Consider the following 23,421-nt stretch of genomic DNA (forward strand, 5'->3'; position numbering starts at 1 on the left):
AGCTAGGCGGTTCTCAGTGGTGGCAAATGACAGAACAAGAAGCAATGGTCTCAAGTTGCAGTGGGGATGGTCTAGGTTGGATATTAGGAAAAACTTTTTCCCTAGGGGGGTGGTAAAGCACTGCAATGGCTTACCTAGGGAAGTGGTGGAATCTCCATCCTTAGAGATTTTTAAGGCCCGGCTTGACAAAAGTCCTGGCTGGGATGATTTAATTGGGGTTGGTCCTGCTTTGAGCAACGGTTTGACTAGGTCCCTTCCACCCTAAATCTTCTATGATTCTATGACTGTTTATTTTCCTGTTATTTTCTGTCTGGCTCTGTATCATGGTGACACACCTTCTTGCTTACAAGGTCTTGGAAGTGTCTTCCTCCATAACCTGTCTACACTATCCCTTCAGTTGACTTAAGGGGGTGACTAAAGATCCATATGTGGTATTCCCTTCCATGTTCAAGCCCTTAAGCCTCTGATGGTGCAAATATTTAGGGCTGATATACACTACAAAGTTAGGTTAGCTTAACTACAATGCTTAGGTCTGTAAAAAATTTCACAACCTGTGCTATGTAATTAAGTCAAACTAAGCCCCGGTGTAGTACCACTAGGTTGATAGAAGAATACTTCCGTTGACCTAACTGCTGCTTCTCAGAAGGGTGCATTTACTACAGTGATGGAAGAAGCCTTCCACCACTGTTGCAAGTGTCTATAACGATGCAATTGCAGTACTGCAGCTGAGCCACTGCAATGTTTCTAGTGCAGACACATCCTTAATCACATGCAAAAATTTACTCACAGGAGTAGACCCATTGAAATCAATGAAGCTGCGCATATGAGTAAAGTTACACATGTGCATAAGTGTTTACAATATTGGAGCCTAAGTCTATGTTTGCTGCAAAAAAGGTGGGTTTTTTCTTAGCAGGATAACTAAAATGCATTTATTATCCTGCTGTAAAATCCTTGTGGAGACAAGGCACTGTAGTTTTTAACCACAAGATACTTAGGTGAAGTCAACACTATACCCTGCCCATGGTTGACCTTGCCTTGCTACCTCATAGTAAAACTATAGTGCCATGTCTTCGCTAGGAATTTACAACAGTATAGTGAACAAGTGGGAGTTACCCATTGAAAAAATGGATCTTTTTTTGGAAGAGAAGTCATGGCCTAAGAGAACTGCCTCTGCAGTGGTCCTCCTCCCAGCAAAGCCAGAGTTTGAACTTTGTTTCGAACTACTTCCATCTGGAAGGTCCAGCTAATGCAGAATGAGATGGTTCATTTATTAAGCAGTGTTTCATGCCGAGAGCATGTCATGCCTCTGCTTTATGATCTGCACTGGCTGCTAGTAGACTTCTGGGTAAAATGCTATTGTTGTGTTTGACCCGGACATCACTAAATGGTTGCGACCTGCTTTACTGGAACAACAGCTGCTCTCCCCATGTGAGACCCATGGCAGCTGTGATCATCCATGATGCTCAGACTTCAGACCCTCTAGTCAAAATGAGAAAGGGCTGGCAGCATGAAAACTATGCTGGAAACTACACTGAAGGCTGTATTAATTGTTAGGAAAGTTTTATTGTTCAGGAAGTTTTTTTCATACATTTAACAAAATTGAATGATTGTAGTTATTTTTAAATGTATGGCATTTATATACAAGTAAATGGAAACATTTAAATAGATAAAATTAATAATATTTACTTCCACTACACTATCAGTTCAGCTGCTTCTCCTTTCGCTGGTATCCTCCGAATTCCCTCACTCTTCTTCTCTTTTATGCTTTGCTTTTTTCATATCCCCCTTTTTGTTTGTTCTGCCTAGTGCGTCACCCCCTGAAATAGCCATGTTGCCAACTCAAAATATTTGATATTTATCTTAAAACCATTCCTCCTGGGGTGCTGTGATTTGCTTGAGGATCTCAGCTTTCATTAAAAAAAGAAAAGAAAAGATGGTTGAGAACTTGAAAATAAGAATCCTAGGGGCTGAAAAAAACACAATGCAGATAAATAGTACCCAGCATTTGTTATTTTTTAAATTTAATTATTTTTAAGCCAGCCCCATAATTTTTTGTGGCCTGCCTTATGTATGAATGTTTGGGGTTGGCAATACTGTGACAGCACCTGTACCATTCTGCTTGCTCACAATGTTTTCTAGCAGCAGCAGCAGAATGAAACTGACATGATCCTCATCAATTTTGCTTTCATTCTGCTGGGGAAACACTGTGCAAGAGTTAATGCTTCTCTAGCCTGTAGGGCATAAGCGTGGGTGAGAGAGCAGCATAGCTCCTCAGGGACTGCTGTGGTGCCAGGGTGGGGGTGGGGTAGCCAAGTCAGAAAGCACCCAAGGTTCCAGCTCTCAGCGCTACAACTCCAGAAACTGCGTGGTTATGATCTAGCTTCCCTGTTCAGTACTCCAATGAATTTCCAGGTCTCAACCATTGCCCGGTGCAAAGTTAGAGATTTATTGTTGAGAAGAAAATGGGAAGGAAACTAAAAGGATTTTAACTTGGGGGATTTCCAGCAGGCTTTTTCTAACTGTGTCTCAAAGGGAAAACTGTAGAAGATGATTGAGTGCAAAAATTGTAGTAAAGAAATTCAGAAAATAAATGTTCTATAAGCAAAGTCTCTTAAAATAAAATATATTTCTAAAATCTTCCAGGTAACATTAAGGGTCAGATTGTGGCTGCCACTTGATCTGGGTATGATCTGGGAGGAGAGTTTAGAGCTGCTTTTTCCCTTCCATGTATCTTTGAACAGTGGCACTTTTCCATTACACTCTTATGGAGCGCAGGGACTTCTGCCAGCTAGTACAGCTTGAGGTGTAAGCTACTGAAAGTGAGGAGGAGAAGGAAGCAGGACCTCTGGGGATCAGGTTTCTGGTGGTGTGACTTTGCACTGCTCCCAGTGTGGGCCTGTGCCATAATCTCACAATATGGCCCTAAGGTATTGTGCTGGCCAAATCATTAGCATCTATTGTAAAGGGACTTATTTTAGTTGGGACATAAGTTCTGAGACACATCAGGGCACCAGTTCACAAAGACGGACTGAACAATCATGTCTATTAAAATGTGCTCTTGCCTGTGTTATTAATAGCCCTTTAGATTATTAAAAATTGGTACAGTGATTTAAGTACTGTATATCCACATAAGGATTAGGACACAGTGGTAGAGGAGTGTGGAGAACTTTTATGTTTATGTATCTGTTGTGTTGCCAAGTAAGGAACTTCAAGCTCCTGGCTTATCAATCAGGTATCTTTAATAAGAATTTAGTTTATTGAGAATTAAATGTAAAGAAAATAGAAAATATTTTTAAAATCTCATTTACTTTTCAACATGTGTGCTTTCTGCTTTTGGATTTTACTCACTTTGGGTACTGTCTTGATGAGCGAAAAAGTTTGTGGGGTTTTTTGTTTTTGCTTTTTTTAAATCATCTTTTAAGTGTTGTCTAGACTAAGATTTAAGGTGTGATGTTAGTATGTGTTAATTGATGTGTGTTAAGTCTATTGTAAGCAAAGGACACTGCCTTTAACATGTACTAAACTGGTGGAGTTTAAAGCCTCTAACTGGGCCACTCTAGTGCAAGATAAAGTCTAATTTGCCTTATTTTGACTAGAGTTTTAGAAGGTGTTTGTCAGTTTCATCAAGCTAGCTAACAAATTTAACAACATGCCTTTAAATCATAGTCTAGCCTAAACCATGAATTCAGGCTGAGACATTTGAAGTTGTGTGAGCTGGGTGTGCTGTAGCCTAGGATCTCCCTAGCCTTCAATGTGGCTAACTCACACAGCTTCATACATGTTAATGTCCATTTTTAATAAGTATTAAGAGGGCTTCTCAATCATTGAAAAATAACCCCTTTTTGCCAGTCAAGACACAGAGTCTCAGGATGAAACTAGACTGTTTTGTGAATAGTTTGGGTACGTCTACACTGCCGGCTCCGTGGGTATCGATGTAGTGGGAATCGATTGAGCGGGCTGTGAAGACTCACTCAATCAATCCCAGAAGTTCTCTCCGGTCAATGCCATAAATCCACCTCCCCAAAAAGAGTAAGGCTGCATCGACCAAAGGGCATCCTCCGTCGATGCAGCGCAGTGAAGATGCTGTGTTATGGTGATGTAAGTAAGTATTCATAAATGAACAATAGGTGCCCTGATCTTTGTTGGTTGTTCTTGTCTGAGATAGGGAATAAGTTATTTGGGACAGGGTTCTTTAGATATTAATTTTCAGTACTGTGTATACTTAGAGATATACAAATTTAATCGTAAATCATTTGGAGACTGTAGGATGTTGGGTCATCCCTCCCTGTCCGTTTGGGAGGGACAGCCCGACACCCTATACATGGTGAAGAATGCGGGCAGGGCATGTTGCCACCGCACCAGGGTTTGCCCGCAGCCAATCTATGAGGGCATGTAGTTGGTCTCCGTTGAGGAGTACGGGGATGGTCACCTTGGTGTTGGCATGGCAACCATCTTGGGTCTTGCCCATGCATAGCTGCCTGAAGTAACAGTCCATATTAGGGCATGAAGGTGCCCAAGGCGGCCACAAGTGGATCATGGCCCAATTTCAGCAGGTTTCTTCTGTGCTCTCTGGTCCTCCATGTGGTCTGGGGGTTTCCCGGGTGGGGCGGCTCTCCCCCCTCCATCACAGCTAGCCAGTGGGCCAGGAGGTTTTGGAGAGGGTTGTGGTGGTCCAGCACCTGCATCGACCCTTGGCACGGCCCAAGGTTGGGAATGGGGCGGCCTTAGGGCTGGGTAGTCTTCCACTCACCGAGGGGGAGTTCCAGGTGGCTGTTGCAGTACGTGGGGCTACGGGAGTTTCTGCAGCAGGAAGTCCTCCATAAGGCCATGGCTGCCTTCAAGGTGGCTGGCCGGTGGCTCAGAACCCAGGCCCTCCCTCAAGGTGGGAGGATATGTATAAACTGCTCCACCACCACCTGTTCAGCCAGTTTGGTGGCAGAATGCAGCTCAAGCTGGAGCCATCTCCAGCAAGCATCTTTTAATTTTTGGGCCACAACCCGAGGTTGGGCCCCTGCCATATAAGTTTTTCCCCAAAACTGGCACCGGAAGGTTTCAGGAATGGATGTCGAGGGCGTCCAAGATGGCAGTCCTCACTAGTTTAATCATGGGCTTCCTCATTAGGGAGGCCTTGTACGCCTCCTGGGCGACCCTCAATAGGTATGGGACCAGGTGAGTGGCCCATTGCTTTGGGGCCCATCCAGCTGCTGAGGCAATGCGCTTGAACGTGATCAAGAAAACCTCGGGGTCATCTCCCGGGCCCATCTTTGTGAGGCACAGTGGCATCGCGGGGGTCGCTGAGGTGGTCATCCCTCCAGAGTTGAGGTCAGGCGAGTGAGGCAGCAAAGCCCCCAGCTGCAGCTGCTGGGCCCACCACTTCATCAGTTTGTCCAGCGCCTGCTGATGTTCAGGTTGTTAGCAGGCTAAGACCATGGGCAGCTCCCTCCGGGTCAGGAAGTGTATGTTGCCCAAATTCTCCACCACATGTAGGGTGTTGGGCTGTCCTCCCTGTCCGTCTGGGAGGGAGGCCACACCGCCTCACTACAATGCTCCTGTGGTTGCAGACACTCAAAGGGGAATTAGCATTCAGGTAGTGGTCCTGGCCCCTCCTGCAGGTCACAAGCACTTAAGCAGTCCATAGCCCCAGACCTTCAGGCTGGATGGGGTAAGCAAATAGTCTATAGGTCTCCGAGGCTTCACAGGCCGGGATGAGGCGACCACCCCAGGGGTGGTGTGGAAAGAGGGAGAGGGAAGGGGACGCAGGCCCTCCCGACTCCACTGCATCCCAGCCCAGGGCCCTGTCAGTGGCACAGCATTCTGCCACTGGTCAGCGGGGCTTCCAGCACAACTTGCTGATGTTGCTTCAGGCACAACACAACTGGTCAGTCATTTGGTTCCCCTGGGCTCCTTCCTTCTCCCCTTCCCTGGAGTACCTGGGCCTCAGCGTTACCTTCAGTCTCCTTAGGGTAGATGGCCAGGGGTCATCTCCACAGGCCCTCAGCATTGTGGGTTGCAAGCAGCTCCTCCCAGTCACAAGCAGGGAGCAGATCCTCGGGGGCCTAGGCAGCAGGCAGACTGGGGCCACAGCACTGGTGGAGAGATGTCCTTCCCCCTCCATCAGCTCTCTCCAAACTGAGCTAGATGGCTCACCTTTTACATTTCCTGTCCCGCCCCCCTCTGCTTCCAGTGGGGCAGGCAGGCGTGTTCTGGTTCCGCCCACCAGGGGTCTGGGCATCCCTTGCAGTCCATCTCCCAGGGAGGCCACAGAGACCTATGCTTTTTGACTGTACTTTGTGGTATGCATTTACCAATGGCTTCATTACTCTATCATGTCGATTTTTCTTTGCCTTTCTTTAATGTAAATGTTTTAAAATAATTTTAAAGTAATTTAAAATTAAGTTCATTTTAAATTAAACTACCAAAGGACAGAAAGCTAATGCTGAAAATCCACACTCTTTTTGTTCTCAGATATTACAACATTCATGTTATGAAATGTCATACTGTACCTTCACTCTTTTGGAAGGGATTCACCTTCTGTATTGATTTTGATGGGAAAAAGACTCACAATGTTTTTATGGGAAAGCCTTATTCCCTCCTACTCTTTCCTTGCCCCATGTCCCGTAGTAACTAATTCAGTTGTCATTAGTCTCTCTGGGTTTCCATGTACACTAAAAAAATGATCTGTTGTTGATAATGCTCGTCAGAAATGGCTTCCCCTTACTGTTCCATCTCAAGTGGTATTGAAAAAAGTTCAGCGGCTTGTATAATCTGGATAATGACGTTTTCAATAGCATTGAAAAAATGGCGGCAAACATAATGTTCTATTGGGGTCTCCATCATGCTTTCTGTAGAAGTGTTGAAAATAGTCTTGTCCTGTCTATGCTAACAGTTAAACCATTTAACACCAGTTGACGGGAACCCACTGTCGACAGCTATTGTAAGCAAGCGTCATTCCCCTATTGTAAATGTGATCCTAGGTATATCCTTTTTATTCCATCTCTTTCTCTCCTTTTGCTCCTTCCTTTCACTTGGTATTTAAACTCCCTCTTGCATTTATTCTCCTCCCCCAGTTTTATTTTCCCCCTTTTGGAGCACCAAGTAACTTTAATTAGCACTGTGCATGCTGTGCTTTTGCACAGAGGAGCTTCCCCGCAGCAGCAGCACTAGCAGCAGTGGAAAACTGATACAGATCACGAGATCCTTGTCACTTTCACAGTGGTTCTATGGGAAAGCGTTACTGTGCATGATCCAGCTCTGATGGTTTACAATTAGTACCAAATAGTTTGTTTGTGTTAAGGATGGATAAGGGAAACTGAACTTTGTGCAAGGTAGCACCAAATGTAAAGATTTGCAGGGTTTGGAAAACCCTGAAAAGTATACTACTTAACCACAGTGGGGTGTGTATGTGATACAGCTAGTTCACTACTTTGTTGGGCCTGCTTTATTTATTTGAAATAATGAAACTTATTTTAACCTGACATATTCTGTGCTACTCCATTGATGTCACTGTGTGATAGGGCAGAATTTGGTCCTTTTGTATTTAGAAAGCTATTGCCATTAGTGAGCCTGCACCTTGTTACTGTTTTAGATTCTGATTAATGATGTTCTCACTAGACGGTTTTAAATGTAATGGCTTTACATCACACCTATATTATTACATTAACATGCATATGTAGTTAATACATGAAATGCACTTCTTGACTTTTAAGGATAGTATGGATCTGTGTTGAGTTCAAAAAGTGGTCTATGTCAGGATTGTAACTATGTGGTGAATTTCATTTGAATGCTAAATATCTTTTTATTTTGGTAATGAATCCATCTTCAGAGAAGAGGACATTCTGGCCCAACAGATTTTCAAAAAGTATGTTAGTTAACAGAGAAGCTGCATTTACTGAGAGAGGAGGAAGGAGTGGATTAGTAGCATGGTAGTCTAGTTGGCTACTAAATGGTAACCCATCTCTATATTTTAGTAGAATACCAAACCTTAAGAAGAAAATTCTTTGGATCTCCTTTGCTGTGTCCTCCCTTTCTTCTTTTTGTACAATACAAATGTAGTGTTCAATGTTCAGTGTAAATTAAAGTAAAACTCCAACTGATAAATATGCTCTAAGAATTATTTTTGGGAAGTTCTACGGCCTGAGTTAAACTGGAAGTCAGACTAGGTGATCGCAATGGTCTCTTCTTACCTTAGACCATATGAACCTATGAAATCAAAGAACTGGAAAATAGTGTCAGCAAAAGTTTTGGAAACAATTGGAGTCTTGTCTGAATGACAACTATTAGATTCAGGGTGCCTTTTAATATATTGTCTTTATTATAAACTGTATCACCAAATTGTACACATGCCTAAACTACAGTAACCAAGTGATACTGCTGTAAATGCCATCTCCTTTCTATTTTTTTTCATTTTCACTGATAAATTACAGTCTAAATTTTAGATGTGAAACAATTTTGGGGCAGAGGCCATATCTTCTCTGTATTCTGGGGAGTGTCTAATGCTCTCTCTGGGTTCTATAAAATAACATTCCAGAATCTTTAGAGTTAAATAAGAGTTACAAAGTTCAAATAAGAATAAAGAGAGAAAAGAAGTTAAAATAGATGAGGGAAAAAGAGATACTTCCTAATTAAATTTGAAAATAGATCTAGGTTTTGTGTTCCTTTTTCTCTTTTCCTTTCTTTCTTTTATTATTTGTCAAACTTTTCATTTTTCTCTTTTTCTTTTACTTCCCTTATCTTTCTATATGTCTCAACTTCTCTTTTCTTTAAGGTTCAGGCTAGCAGCTGCTGAAGAAAAATAGTATCACTTCTTTCCAGGAGAACTTTATTCACAAAGCCTATTGTTGAGTAATATTGGCTAGCAACTCAGTCCCACATCCCTTAATCATAAGTTGTCCTACTGGCTTCATTGAGTAAGGACCTTAGGATCAGGCCCTTGTGCTGAATGATCTAAATCAGCTAATCAACAGCTGTGGTTAAAATGCTTCTGTGCAGGATGTGAATGTACTTTTATGACCCAGCTGCTGATGTCACTTGTTTTAAAGATGTCACTTTGGTTTGGGTGGCAAGAGGAAGGGGGGATCTTAAAATAAATTGAAGGTGGCCTAACAACAAGCACGTTGTTATAGATCTCAGACGCTGGTATAAAGACTCATGTCACATCACTGTGAGCTATGGTTATATTTCAATAGAAATGTAATGCAGGTGGAATCAGTATTTGCCAAATGGTGAAGGGAAAACAATTTTCAGTTTCAATTTTTTATAAAAAAGAACTTTTTAAAAGAAAAGATGATATAAATAGAAATATTCATTGTAATGTGTAACATTAATTACTTAACTCATAAATGCATGCAAAACTTTACAAGACACATGATCTATATCTTGAAAAATTTACATTAACACATGCAAAATAAGGGCCTGATCCTGTGATCCCTTACTCCTATGCAGTAGTTCCACTGATTTCAGTAAGACTACATATAATTGCAATCAAGTTTTTCAGGATCAGGCCACTAGAGACAATAACTCAGTGGTTCCCAACCTTTTTGGCATGAGAGCCACAGATATAATTTTTACAGCCCTGAAGAACCACCAGTCTCTGCCAGAAGCGCCTCCTCTCCCCTCTCACTGCAGCCAGATGGAAGGAGTTCAGCGAGGAGGGGATGAGCTTGTTGCATCCTCACTCATCTGCTGTTCCCCTGACTACAGCAGGGAAACTGCATGAGTCCTGTAGCCCCATGCGATCCACTTGGGTCCCTAGGCAGTGGCTCTCTTCTGAAGCCAGAGGGACAGGAGATCAGTGCTCCCCTCCCTCCGCTTCCAGCAGGGGCCCCATCACCTAGGGACCTAGGCAGAGCATTTTGCCATGCTCCCTGCTACAGCCAGGGGGAGAGGAGCGCTGATCTCCTGTCCTGTTGGTTGCAGCGAGGAGCCTGCACGGGTCTTGTAGCCCCGCGGCAACATGCTTCACCTGGGTCCTTAGGCAGCGGCTCCCTTCTGCAGCCACTGGGAGGGGAGTGGTGGGCCGCTTTGAAAGACCCCACGGGCCACTGGTTGGGAACCACTTAACAGAATACTATTTTTTTAAAGACCCGTCAACCTCAAATCTAGTCAATTGGGGGAAAAAAAGTAGTTTCAATTATTATATCTGTCCCTGAGTCCCTCTGCCAGTTTTTGTAGACTTGCAATCACTCTTTCCTGTCTTTTTTCCCTCTCACCTGTTGCCTTGGAAGATCCATTGCAACCATAGGGGAAACTGGATATACCCAAAATGCTGTCAAACGCACAAAGTAAATAAATTGGGGGAGGAGGGAGTAAGAAGGAAGAAATATTTTCTTCTTATCTTATTTTGGGGTGTAAGTTGTAACAGAAGGCAAACTGTTTTCAGATAAAAGTGTGATGGTATTCCTTTACTGCTTACTTGGTCATCCTCTGTTGTAGTTCGTGTGAGATTGGCTGAATAAAGGACTAAGTAACTGGGCATTAAGGCCTATATCTGGTAACAAATTTGCCCCAACACCCAGCACCTGTGTGGAGCCCCTTTTAAATCAGCGGGATGCTGTGCAGGCATGGGGGTCTGTGTGCATGAAGCTCATTGTAAGATTGGGGCCGACATCTTTTTTTTTTTTTTTTTTTTTTAAAGGAATTTATAATACTTATTGTTTGTGGTTATAAAAATGTCTCCTGAGTAGAAACTTGTTACCCAGGTTCCAAGCCCCCATCCACTTTTCCCTCTCTTCAGATTTACAAAATATAAAAATAAAAATCAGTTTTTAGAGGTTTGATAGGAATTTCACCTTCCTCCCTCAGATAGACTTCTCGCATTGCTCTAATAGTGTTGTTTTTAAAATAAAAAAAAATTGCAGGTGATTAATTCTGAAGGAGAGTAAATTGCTTTGACATTATTTCTAAAAAATATGTTTAAAAATTTAAGTAGTTTCTTTTAAAAACTGAAATGCTGTATTTATCTGCCATTTTTCTAATTCCATAAGCTATTGAAGTACTTAGCATGAACTTCTGTGTACATATGCAGAGATGAAGTCTAGATTTCAATCTAAGGTCTTGTCTATACCAGAAAGTTGCTCTGGTTTAATGTAAGGTATAATTTTAAATTGATTTAGTTAAACCAGTGCAAATCCTGGTGTGTTTTTAATCCCTAACTATACTGAGTTAGCTTAACTGGAGTGAACAGCCCTTCCCTGGCTTGGTCTATACTTAAAAATTGTCTTGGCATAGCTATTTTGGTCAGAAGTGTGAAAAAATCTTTGCTGACAAAACCCCCAGTGTAGATGCAGCTATGTTGACAGAAGGATGCTTCTTTTGACAGAGAAATTCCTTTTCTTGGTGTAGGGCTGCATCTTCTCTAAGGGACCATGCAATGTAGACACACCTGTTGTCTACACTAGACTTTTTTTTAACCTAAAGCCTTGTCTACACGGGGATATTGAGCAGAATAGATATTGTGGAATAAACTGTTCTGAAATATTCACAAACAGCTTCCTTTGTGGACACTATTCCTGAGTAAAGGTAACTTTATTTTGGATTTTTTTTCTGCTTTTTATTCAGTAATAAAGTGAATTTTACTCTGGAACAGAGTGTCCACATGATGGATTAAGCTAAACTGTAAAAGGGTACTATTATTCTGGGGATATTTTGGCTATACCAAAATAACTATTCTGGAATAACTGCTTCAGCAAATTTCCAAGTGCAGAGAAGCCCAGAAACATTGCAACTTCTATGTTTAGAGAAGGCCTTGGGCCTAAAAATATTTTTACTGATTTAACTAAATTAGTTTAGAAAGAGTTCTTACTAATTTAAATTAATTTTACTTTATGAAATCTTAAATCCATTTAAGTGTCCACAACATAAATTTTCACCAATTTAACATCAGTTTCTAAAATGATTCAGTTAAATCCTTAAAGTTTTTGTAAATGGACAAACCTTAAGGGTCAAAATTCCTTTTTTTAACACAGGAGTAATCTGGAGTAACCCCATTGATTTTATTGGTGTTAATCTGGATTTACAGAATTTGAATGAGAACAGAATTCGAATCTAGAATTTCAGTATAGCCAGAGAATAAAATTCCCTGGTCTTGTTTGAGTTTGCCAGCTATCTCAGTGTTGCTGTCAGGATTTTAATCTGTGGATTGGAAATGAGCTCTGATTATTGAACCAAGTATTAAACCCCTCCCTTCCTCCTTCCCCCAAACCCAATCAAGACAGACACAAAACAAAATGTTTCCCAACAAAAATTGTGTTGTTTCCTTTTATTAAGGAAACTCATCATTACTTTACTATTTAAACTGGTTTGCCTTTAAGAAGAGATCAGCACAAATGGAATAATAATTGCTTTTTTTTTTCTTTCTGTGCAGTGCTAGTAGAAGGAAACTTGGCCAGCCCAGGGGCCATTTGGGGAATGGGAAGGGCGAGTTTCTTAAGGACATTTCTCGGGCCAGGTTTTCCAGCGAGTCAGTTTCAAACTAGGTTGGAGAAAAGTAGCAGCGTCTCTAGGGAAGCCGCATTAAAGAAGCCCCATTAATTTCAAGCTGAAGTCCTGCCTTGAGTAGCTCCTTAATACCCAAGACGTGTGTCCGCTAGAGGAGGAGGGATCCATTTGTACGTGTTGCAACTTTTCGTGGTGCTGCTTTGTGAAATGGGAAAGTGCGGTCGGCGGGGGTGAGGGGTTGCAGGGGGGAGTAAGAAAAGCGTGTCGAGGTCTGGCTCCTGCCCTGCTCTTGGAGGTGTTTGCCGGAAAGGGGTTTGGGGAGGAGAGTGCCCTGGTCCTGCGGCTAATCTGACAGTGCCTGGGTTCGCAGCCCTGCCGGGAGTAGCCGAGGCATGAGACGTGCTGTTCCTCATGCTCTGGCGGAGTTGGCGGTGCATTGTGCAATGCAAGCCCTTGCGCCGGCTGCATTTCTCTGCGCCAGTGTTACATTACCGCAGCCAGGCGGCGGCTGCTGGGGACGGGCTGAGGGGCCCGGCCGGTGAAAACGTCTGCAGCCGGATAGTTCAAAGTTAAACTGGAGCCCGCTTTGCTTAGCGAGAGCAGCCGGGACTGGCGGCTCCGGCTCCTGTCCGGGGGAATCCAGGCCGCACATTGGTGGCGCCCGACGCCGTCGGATCTACTTTCTCTAGCCCTGTTTTTTTTTTCCCTCCCCTTCCCCTCTCCTCCTCCTCCTCCTCCGGCGGCTCCAGTCTGGCTCGGGAGGATCCTGAGAGCTGAAGTTCCGAGGCGATTCGGGGCTCGCGGAGCGGCCGCTGCCATGGGGGCTCTGCCGGGCCGCGTCTAGAAGCGCGCCCGCCCCTTGTCTGCGGCCAGGCGGCCGGGGGAGCGCTCGCGGCCGGCGGTGGGTTCGGGGGAGGAACATGGCTGATCCAAGGCAGTGCTGAGCGGTGTGTGTCTGCACGACGCTGGGCTCGGATTGTAACATGTAAATAACTTCTCCTGCCTCTGGACAACCCGCCTGGGCACCGATGCCAGCCGCTCCGTTTTCCAGAGAGGTTTTGTGAGAGGTTCTCCGGCGCTGGATTATGTTGTGCAAAACCAGTTCGCGGGGGGTGAGTGTATCTGGCGTTTAACTTCTTTGTATTAAAGGGCAGAATGTGACAGGCGGCACGGGGCCGTGAGCGGCGATCGGCGTGGCAGTTCTATGGAGACAGATGGGGATGTCAACAGAAGGAGGGGAAGTGGGACCTTAGGCGCTAGGTTGGAAACTTATCAGGAGTGCTGCGGTGGCACTGACACGACAGAGAGATTTTTCACACCCTTTGGTCAAAATCCATCTCCCGAAATCAAAATGCAGACATCAGTCCAAGTTGCACGTTCATTAGAGCATCTTCAACCATCAAATCCAGGACAGTTTAGGACTGACAAGTTTTATATGACCAATAATCCAGTCATTTGTTTCTAAGTGTATGTATGTACAATGGACATGTTCTTTTTTAAAAACAAATACCTGGTTTTTTTACACGGCCTAAATAGGCTAATAAAATTAGTTTTATTTATTCTTTCTCTCCTTCACTTGAGGGCAGGGGTGTCCTGAAACTTAAAAAAAGTACAGTAGGGAGTAGGATTATTTCTTCTGTATATTTCTTAAATATCCGACACATGCACATAGTTATTCTTGTAAAACAATGCAAGCTTAAACATTTTCACATAATTTTAAAATATAGTATGTCTACAGAATTTTAGATTCTCTTCCCCATCTCTTTTCCTGCTCATAATAGTGTTAAAAATCAGAAAAATGAAAAGATGACCTGTTCTTAAAATATATTGAAAATTCAGCACATATTGGATGTTTAAACCATTTTATATTTTAATCTATGAGCAATGAACAAATAGGTCATAAATCAAAGAATGCATTATGTAACTGGTTAGGTTCAGCGAATTTGATACAACTGTAAGAAAGAAGAACTGTTGAATGATGTTTTAATGTTGTGCTTGTGGCCCAGTTAATTTAGTATCCCTACTGTTCTTAAACTATGACTTTTGTCATATAACTAATGCTAGATACTATATATCAAACAGTTGGCAAGTGAAACATTTGTTAAATAATTTAGCAGATTCCTTGTATGTTTGAAACACATTCATGAGGGTATGTGTAATTTTTATTATTTGTCTTTTCAGTCTTTGTAGTGTAGTGTGATTCTTGCATTGTTCAGAAGGGGTACTTTTAGGGCCTTATGCCAGTGTTAAAGTAGTCACATTTTATTATGCCTGTTGAAAATACAAAAGACTAATGGACAATTTTGCTATTGCAAAACTAAAGCAAATATACAGACATCTGAAGGCTCTCAATGAACAGAAACATAATATATGCTCAAATAAATAAAATTAAACAGCAGAAATGCTAAGTATCGTTATAGTCATTGCACATCAGCGTACTGTAAATACTTAGTGTACTAAGTTCATGCATAATAAAATGCACACTTCCTGTAGAAAAAACTAATTCACTGCCTACTTAGTGCAAATATTTTTAACCACTGTGCTTATAAGACAATTGGAGATGGAAGACAAGATATACTTTTATCAACAAAGTGCTAATGTGATGCAGCTGCATCCATGCTAACCATTCATTAATGTCTCATTAAAGAGTACTGTACATTTTGTTTCTTAATGTTTTGAAAGCAGTTGATACATGCTCCTTTTAACACATCCGTCACAAGCATCCTTTCCTTCTGATAATATGCTTTGAGTATATTGGGAATCCAGAATAATATCTTTGTCACACTTACGTACTCTGTTCGCTTATGTCCTAGAATAATGAAATATTACTTATTCTGCATTGAAATTGTTCATTAACTTTTTTTTGTTTTGTTTATTTGGCATTATGGCATTTGACAATTTTTGTCATGACAGTGGAATGTGATCACAGAATGTATGCTTCCTTAGTGTGTGATTATTCACCACATTTCCCTGAAGAAAAATTTTCTTAAAGGGGAACTGCATAGCCAAAATAAAATGTCATGTATGAATTTCTTCTTTGATTACATCTTCTGACCAGACTGTAGGGGCTGTTTATCACAGCAGTTTTTTTAAAGGGACATTGCCAACCTGAAATCTAGTCGGTTTAAAAAAAAAAGGGGGGGGGGGGAGGAGAAGTACTTTTCCCCCACCTCCATCCCTTACTGCTCTGCCAATTTTTCTATGGTTTTACGGTCCCATTTTCTTAGTTTTTTAAATGTTCTTTCTCTCCGTACTTGAGTGTGAAGAATTCAGCCAAACAAAAAAGGGAAATGGCTATACACAGGAAAGCGGGGAACATGACTATCCTAGTGTTGTCAAATGCACAGTGTAAGCAAACTGAAAAAATATAGAAATATTTCTTTCTCCAATCTGTATTTCAGTTCTAGTAATTTTAGGAGTTACAGGTAACAATAGTGACTAATGCATTTTCACAGAGAAGAATGCTTTTTTAAATAAGTTGACCATGTGCCTTTAGCTAGTCTTTTATAATTCTATTTTTCCTCAATGAAATCTTTTTGGCACAAACTGGTTCACTGGTAATATCCCACAATGTGATATCACAGATATCTGATGTCTCATTGCAATCCAGGGTATTTGCTATGTCATAGTGGTACATTCCGGGATACCTTCAGTGAACCAGGAAATGTCCTTAGGAGTTTGGAAGGGGATGGCAAGGAAAATATTATGGTGGAGAGAGAGCCACATCATAGGGAAGGTCAAGGGAGAGTTTTCAGTTTAATGGGTGTCTTAAATGTTTCTATCTGGTAATCCAATGTAAATTTAAATAAAGTTAGTTAAACCTTATTTCTGTGGGGGATCTGCGTTAGTGGAAAGTATTTAGCAAACAAATATATGCTTAACTAAATTTTGTTTAGGTATTTTCAGTGCTGGACTTTTTAGGGTAAAAACAAGTACTAAAATAAGTAGCAAAACATGACGGCTTTAATTACATAACCAAACAGACCAATTTTTTATCTAGGAAACCTGTCTGTTTTGTGAAGAAATGTCTTTGTCTGCTTTTGAAAACATATCAAAGTAATAAAACTGTACAGTGCATTGTATAGGATTTATTTTCCTCTTGCTGTGCACATGCAATGCCAACCTCAATGGGAGATAATTTTGTGTATACTAAGGATATTTGACCTCATCCATCAATGATGCTTTAAAAGTTAGTCATAGTAAGATGGTGCTCAACAAATTTTCTTCTTACCTTAAATGTTGTTTTGAACTAGTGTGGTTTGTGCTAATGGTGCTTTTACAATACTATATCTGGGTGGGAAAAGTGTGATGGGCTAGTTTAACCTATGTTTTCATTCTAATTGTCACAATATTGAAAAGTAAAATTAAATATCAAAATTAAATATTGCACACTGATAGAAACAGAAGCCCTGGATTTTCAAACTAGACCTCAGTTTTTGCAGATGTAATATTTTTTCAGTAATGAGTTGTTTCGTTTTAAATACTATTGAGAAGTGCACATGCCTAGATTGAGTAGTTGTATGGTCTTATTGCAAAGTGTGTACTTTCTTCCCACTCTTGGATTTTATTACCCTTGTTCACTGTCATGCCTAAAAGGATGCCCCAGTTCTGCAGAAGGATCTACATGCCCAGATTGTAAGGGTGTTCAGATTACTTCAGTGGAGTTCTCTCTGTGAGGAAAGATGAGTATGGATTTTTATTGCTTATCATTTTATAGTTGTCACTGGTATTCTTCACAAAACAGATAGGTCTCTGTCTCAGCCAACTTGCAATCTAAAGATGGACTTCCCAGACAAGTGAGAGTATCTCATACACCAAGAAGGAGGGGGCAAGAAAAGACATAGCATATGGATATATGGATAATTGGTTATTTAAATTATACACTTATACCATTGACATGAATATATGTCTGTTTTTGTTCACGTGAGAACAAAGGTCTTGCCATACTAGTTCAGAATAATAGTCCATCTAATCCAGTATTCTGTCTCTTCTGGTGAGCAATACCACATGCTTTGGAGAAAGGTGCAAGAAACTCTGAAGTGGGCAATTATGGAATAATAATTTCCATAGGGGATCAGTTAGAGATTGGATTATGACCTGAAGCATAAGCAGTTCTGTTTTTTCCAAACTCTTAAAGTCCTACCTAATGTAACTGTGGGAGTTCTGCATAATTCCTTAGTTAAAAATGAGAAGTGTCTTTAGGAGTGGTTTGAATCAGACAAGGGTGAAAGGTTGACCAATAGATTTTTGAAGGTATTTGCAAGCCTGATGGACAGTGTGAAAAGAGTCCAATGTTATTGGCAAAGCAGAGAATATGGAATGGAGGGAATGTGAAAGGAGATCAGTTCAGCAATATTGGCAGCCAGGGATTGCATGATGTAGTGCCTTGAAAGCCAGGGCTAGAAATTTGAACTTGATGTGCAGCACAGTAGGGAGCCAATATAGTGAGTCAGATTGGGACATGATATGGTTTAAATGAAGGATCAGAGAGACTGTTTTGGCAGCAGTATTTTGGATGTACAAAGATGGGTTAGGTAAAGGTCTAAAGGACAGACCCTTGGCCAATCTAGTCCAGTATCCTGTCTTCCAACAGTGGCTGGTTCCAGATGCTTCAGAGGAAATGAACAGAACAGGGGAATTATTGAGTGATCCATCCTGTCGTCCCATCCCAGATTCTGGCAGTCTGAGGCTTAGGGACACCCAGAGCATAGAGTTGAATCACTAACCATCTTGGCTAATAGTCATTGATGGACCATGGACTTATCTAATTCTTTTTTGAACCCAGTTATACTTTTGGCCTTCACAGCATCCCTCGGCAATGAGCTTAAAAGATTGAGAATGCATTGTGTGAAGAAGTACTTCCTTATGTCTGCTTTAAACCTGCCGCCTATTACTTTCACTGGGTGACCCGTGGTTCTTGTGTTACATGAAGAGGTAAATAACACTTCCTAACTCCTTTTCTCCCCACCAGTCATGATTTTAAAGACCTCTATCATATCCCTCCTTAGTTGTCTCTTTTCTAAGATGAAGAATCCCAGTCTTTTTAATATCTCCTCACATGGAAGCTGTTCGATTTCCCTAATAATTTTGTTGCCCTTCTCTTCACTTTTTCCAATTGTAATATACCTTTTTTTGAGATGGAGTGTCCAAAACTGTATGCAGTATTCAAGGTGTGGGCGTACCATAGATTTATATAGAGGTATTATGATATTTACTGCCTTATTATCTATCCCTTTCTTAATGGTTCCTAACATTCTGTAAGCATTTTGGACTGCCATTGCACACTGAGCAGATGTTTTCAGAGAACTATCCACAATGACTTCAAGATCCCTTTCTTCAGTGGTAACAGCTAATTTAGACCCCATCATTTTATATGTATAGTTGGGATTATGTTTTCCAATGTGCATTATTTTGTATTTATCAACATTGAATTTCATCTGCCATTTTGTTGCCCAGTCACTCAGTTTTGTGAGATCTCTTAATATCTCTTTGCAGTCATCTTTGGACTTAACTATCTTGAGTAGTTTTGTATCATCTACAAACTTTGCCACCTCACTATGAACCCCTTTTTTTTCTAGATCATTTATGAATATGTTGAACAGCATGGTCCCAGTACAGCTCCTTGGGAGACCCTGCTATTTACCTCTCTCCATTGTGAAAAATGACCATTTATGCCTCCCCTTTGTTTCCTATGTTTTTAACCAGTTTCTGATCCATGAAAACACTTTTCCTCTTAACCCATGACTGTGTACTTTGCTTAAGAGCCTTTGATGAGGGACCTTGTCAAAGGCTTTCTGAAAATCCAAGTGCACTACAAAGTCCACTGGATCACTCTTGTCCACATGTTCATTGACTCCTTCAAAGAATTCTAATAGATTGGTGAGACATGATTTTCCTTTACAGAAGCCATGTTGACTGTTCCCCCAATATCATCCAAAACTTTCTAAAGTGTTGTTTGACTTTTGTGTACAATGTTAGTTTAATTTATTGATGTGTAGTTTCTGATTATGGCTAGCATTATGATGAGGAAGTGGTGCTCTCAAGAATTGATGGTAGAGCTTGCTTTTGGAATTCAAGTATAAAAGACTCTTTTTGTTCATTTTCTCATTGCAGGATAATCTTAACATGTTAAAATATCTTGTGCACATAGCTTTTCCAGTGCTACCTAAATATTTTCACTGGTAGTGCACCTAAACCTCCAAATAAAGAACTGTCTTTTAATATGTACTGTATAGCTTAATAGAATTTCTAATCAAGATAATGTATTCTATAAGGCACTAAGGACCTAATCCAAAGACAACTGAAGTCAGTGAGAGACTTTCTTTTGATTTTAATGGGCTTTGGATCAGGTCCTGAAGGTTAGTGTACAGTCCTTACTTGTGCTGGTGACCATTTACTTAATTCTATTGAAATCAAAGGGATTACTCATGAGAGTGAATGCCCTCCAACAGCATTAAGAGTTGGGCAGTCCAGCCTCTATTTTTTGTAGTATTTTGAATAATGATGCAACTGTTGAAGATATTAGCCAATTTTCTTGTTGTTCTGCACAGTCAAAAACTACTGAGAACTGGATGACTGGTTGTATAGTTGTGCATTGCAAGCATGTTCTCTCACATTTTCTTGCTACTTGAAGAGTGAGGCTAACTTTCAAAGAATCATAGAAGCGTATGGCTGGAAGGGACCTCAGTAGGCTATCTAGTCCAGTCCCCTGCACTCAAGGCAGGACTGTGTAATAACTAGACCATTCCTGACAGGTGGTGGTCTAATCTGTTCTTAAAGACCTCCAATGACGGAGATTCCCCAACCTCCTTAGGCAATTTGTTCCTGTGCTTAACCACCCTGCCAGTTAGGAAGTTTTTCTAAATGTCCAACCCAAACCTCCTTCACTACAAGTTAAGCCCATTGTCTCTTGTTCTATCCTCAGAGGTTGAGACAAATTTTTCACCCTCCTCCTTAAAACAACCTTCTATGTACTTGAAAACTTTTATCTCCCCACCTCAGTCTTCTCTTCCAGTACTCTGGAATCTCTCCTGTCTTTCATGAATTTTTGAAGATAATTGCTAATGGGTCAGGTATCTCCTCAGTCAGCTCCTTAAGTATTCTAGGATTTGCACTGACTTTCCATTGACTTCAGTAAGGTTGTCTGTGCTGTAATTAATCACAGAATTTTGTGTTGGTTTCTTTTGCAGCCTTTTTCTGATACTTAATTTTACTCCTGATGTCACAGGTGTGTTGACAAAAATCACATTGTTTTGTGTTAAATCTTAGCAGAATGGTGCAGGGTTGGATGGTTTTGAAGACAGGACCATCCAAAGTCCAACCTCACAACTGCTCCCAACTTGTCTGCCATCATTTTCTGCTCAGGCCAAGAAATGTGTTTGGAGCGCAGCTCCTTTTCTGGGTCCCCTAGTAAAGCACATGGACTTACAGCTAAGGAATAGGAGGCCTGCTCTGAAGAAGAATTTGGAGACTTACTTAGTAATAGAAAAATAGGTAATAGGTTGTAAATCAGTCCCTTCAGAAACTTCTCCAAGGAGAAAGGGCTATTCTTCTGATGCTTTTGTGGAGTCCTCTGAGCTAAAGGCAGTTACAAGGAACTTAAATAAAACTTTGCCACTCTCATTTGTCTCAGGTAGAGGGGACATTTTAGTACATGAACATAGTCTTGGTGTCCTCCTCAGGTTGATATCATAGTACATCTTAGACATGCTTCTTATTGCTGTGAGGAAATGTTTCACTGTGAGATGCATTAGACAAATAGCTAGACAGCAGTCAGTTTTCACCTACTTGGGATCTCAGTTAAATGTCGATTCTGTATAAGGGTAAAGTAATGGTAGAATGTGTAGAGAAACTGAGTGTCGTCTTATCTACTGGAGCTGGATATTACTGCAAGTTAGTAGAGAGGAGCAAGATACCAGCTAGCTTTCTGAAATGAGCTGACAAAAGACATGCTTGTGTTATCTGCTAAGGTTATATCAAGTAATCTGGTGACCAGGAGAGTCCATTTTTAGTTGAACTATCAGAAGAATTCAAAAAAATTGTTTGGAAGGAGAGGTTTTTTTAAATAAAACTTAGATTCTACTGAAATCAAAGGCTTGCATGTGTGAGGGACAGCTTTCTGCTCTTGTGGTTATTTTTTCATCAAGAAAATTGCTACCACCTATCCAGGGAACAAGAAATAAATGCAGTTCACAATTATCCTTGCAGCTAGTGTTGATAGAAGTCAAGGCAAAAAAGTTGCCCACTGAAAGGCAAGAGATTTTTTTTCTGGTGGGAGACTGCAGGCCCCTTACTCAGAAAAACAGATAGCTTCTTCAAAAAAGCATAACAAATAACAAACAAGTGGTTCTCGCAGTAGGGAACCTGGAATACCAGGAAGAGTTCCTAAGATTTCTTGCAGTCTCCAGAGTACTATACATTTCTTTCTCTCAGTCTGAAGAAGTGACAATCTTATTTACTGTATTGGATTTGCTTGCTGAGAGAGCAATTGCACAGTGTTTATTTGCTTTACTTTTTCATGAAAGATTCAGGTCTGGATGATGACTCTGATTTAACACTGCCATAAAGTAGCTGAATGAGTTATCTAATGACTCCACTTCATGATGGAAATCTTGATCATTGATTCTGACCCTGTAAAATTGGTGACTGCTATGGGGGAGCTATTCATTCCTCATCTGCAGACAGAAGAAATACAACATAGAGTCTGTTTTCATTGAAAACAATACTCTCCTCTGAAGATAAATATTTAGTTTCCATTGTTGACTGTGTTCTTTCTTCTTTTCCTGTACCTTCCTCACTATCTACCAAAGTTTGTTGTATTAGTTTAATTTAGATAGTAAGCATCTTGGGACAGGGACCTAGTCATGTTAAATTGGTAACATTCCGTAACCACCCCTATATAAATAGTAATCACAGAACAATGAAGAGGCAGGACTCCAGTACATGATCAGGTAGACTTAACTGTGCTCTCTAGGAGAAGCCCTACAATTGTTGCTATGTCTGGAGGTAGCAGATTGGATCAGTCTCCAGAATTGTTTTTCCTGAAACACGGAGTTCAGTATTCCCCAAATCTGTAGACTAAAAGGTTCAGATCCAGTTCAAAGATATCAGTAAAATCAGTGGAAGATTGAGAGCTACCTACTAAAATAAACCTATTGGGACCATGTTGTAGTTGTAGAAGCCTGATGGTAGGCTGTTATGTTAGGGTGAGGGCACCATAGAGTTCAGATGATACTTGGAATTTGGACAAATTGTGAATCCTGTTTCTGAGTCAGTATTCTATAGATGAGTGGCTATGGAGAATACTATGGAACTTCATATATCTGATTTTTATGTTGGGATGTTATCAAATTAGAAATTTGGTACGTGATAGCTATGCTACTTTGGAAGTGCCTTTTAAAAGAAAAAAATTATGGATGCAGCAGGGATGGGGAATTCCTGTGCTGGAAACATCTGAGTTGCTGGAAAGTATATATCCCAGGGGGGAAGAGAAATCACGTAACTGGCATAAAGCAGGAACTGGCTTCACTTGCATATGTGGACGTATCTAGAAATAGATCAGTTTTAGGAATTAAATTGTTGGAGAATTGAATGTGCTAAGGGATTGAAAATAGAAGACAGCATCTTCACCTAGATTATTATTTTGAATTTGGCCCAGGTCAGTAATAAATGAGGGTTTCTACCATCAACTGGCTGTGTATCCCACTGTGTGAAATGAGTCTCAATTTGGTTTCAAGAGGACAGGTGTCCACATCTCTAAAACCACTACCACATTTGATATTAATTTGGTATCCATATTGGTAGTTTAGCATGGAGGCAAAAGGCTGAATGGGCATGAATGCTAGACAGTCCTTTCATGCCTGGAGTTGGTCTTTCCAGGTTAGATTTGAGGCTCTTCATAGAGCAGTGTGGAGAAACTTGCATTACTGCAGCTTATTCTATAGCCAGAGGAGAGAGATTGAAATTTTGTTTCTGGCATCTTTCATG

At 41.0% G+C, this 23,421-nt stretch overlaps 1 protein-coding gene across 2 annotated transcripts in view; it reads left to right on the forward strand.

The window, feature by feature from the left end:
• The window catches only part of KMT2C (lysine methyltransferase 2C), a 302,649-nt gene that overhangs the window by 17,012 nt on the left and 262,216 nt on the right, over nucleotides 1-23,421 (forward strand). The window contains exon 1 of one of the 2 annotated variants that reach the window (XM_067542735.1): nucleotides 12,746-13,547. The exons of the other annotated variant lie outside the window; for it this stretch is intronic. The gene's annotated coding sequence lies outside the window, so the exon portion shown is untranslated. Of the gene's footprint in view, nucleotides 1-12,745; nucleotides 13,548-23,421 lie in introns of those variants that run through there. 2 annotated transcript variants of the gene reach the window in all.

Source organism: Emydura macquarii, unplaced genomic scaffold (genome assembly GCF_026122565.2).
Source record: "Emydura macquarii macquarii isolate MOO-44397 ecotype Brisbane River unplaced genomic scaffold, CSIRO-AGI_Emac_v2 contig_719, whole genome shotgun sequence".
Classification (NCBI taxonomy): domain Eukaryota; kingdom Metazoa; phylum Chordata; order Testudines; family Chelidae; genus Emydura; species Emydura macquarii.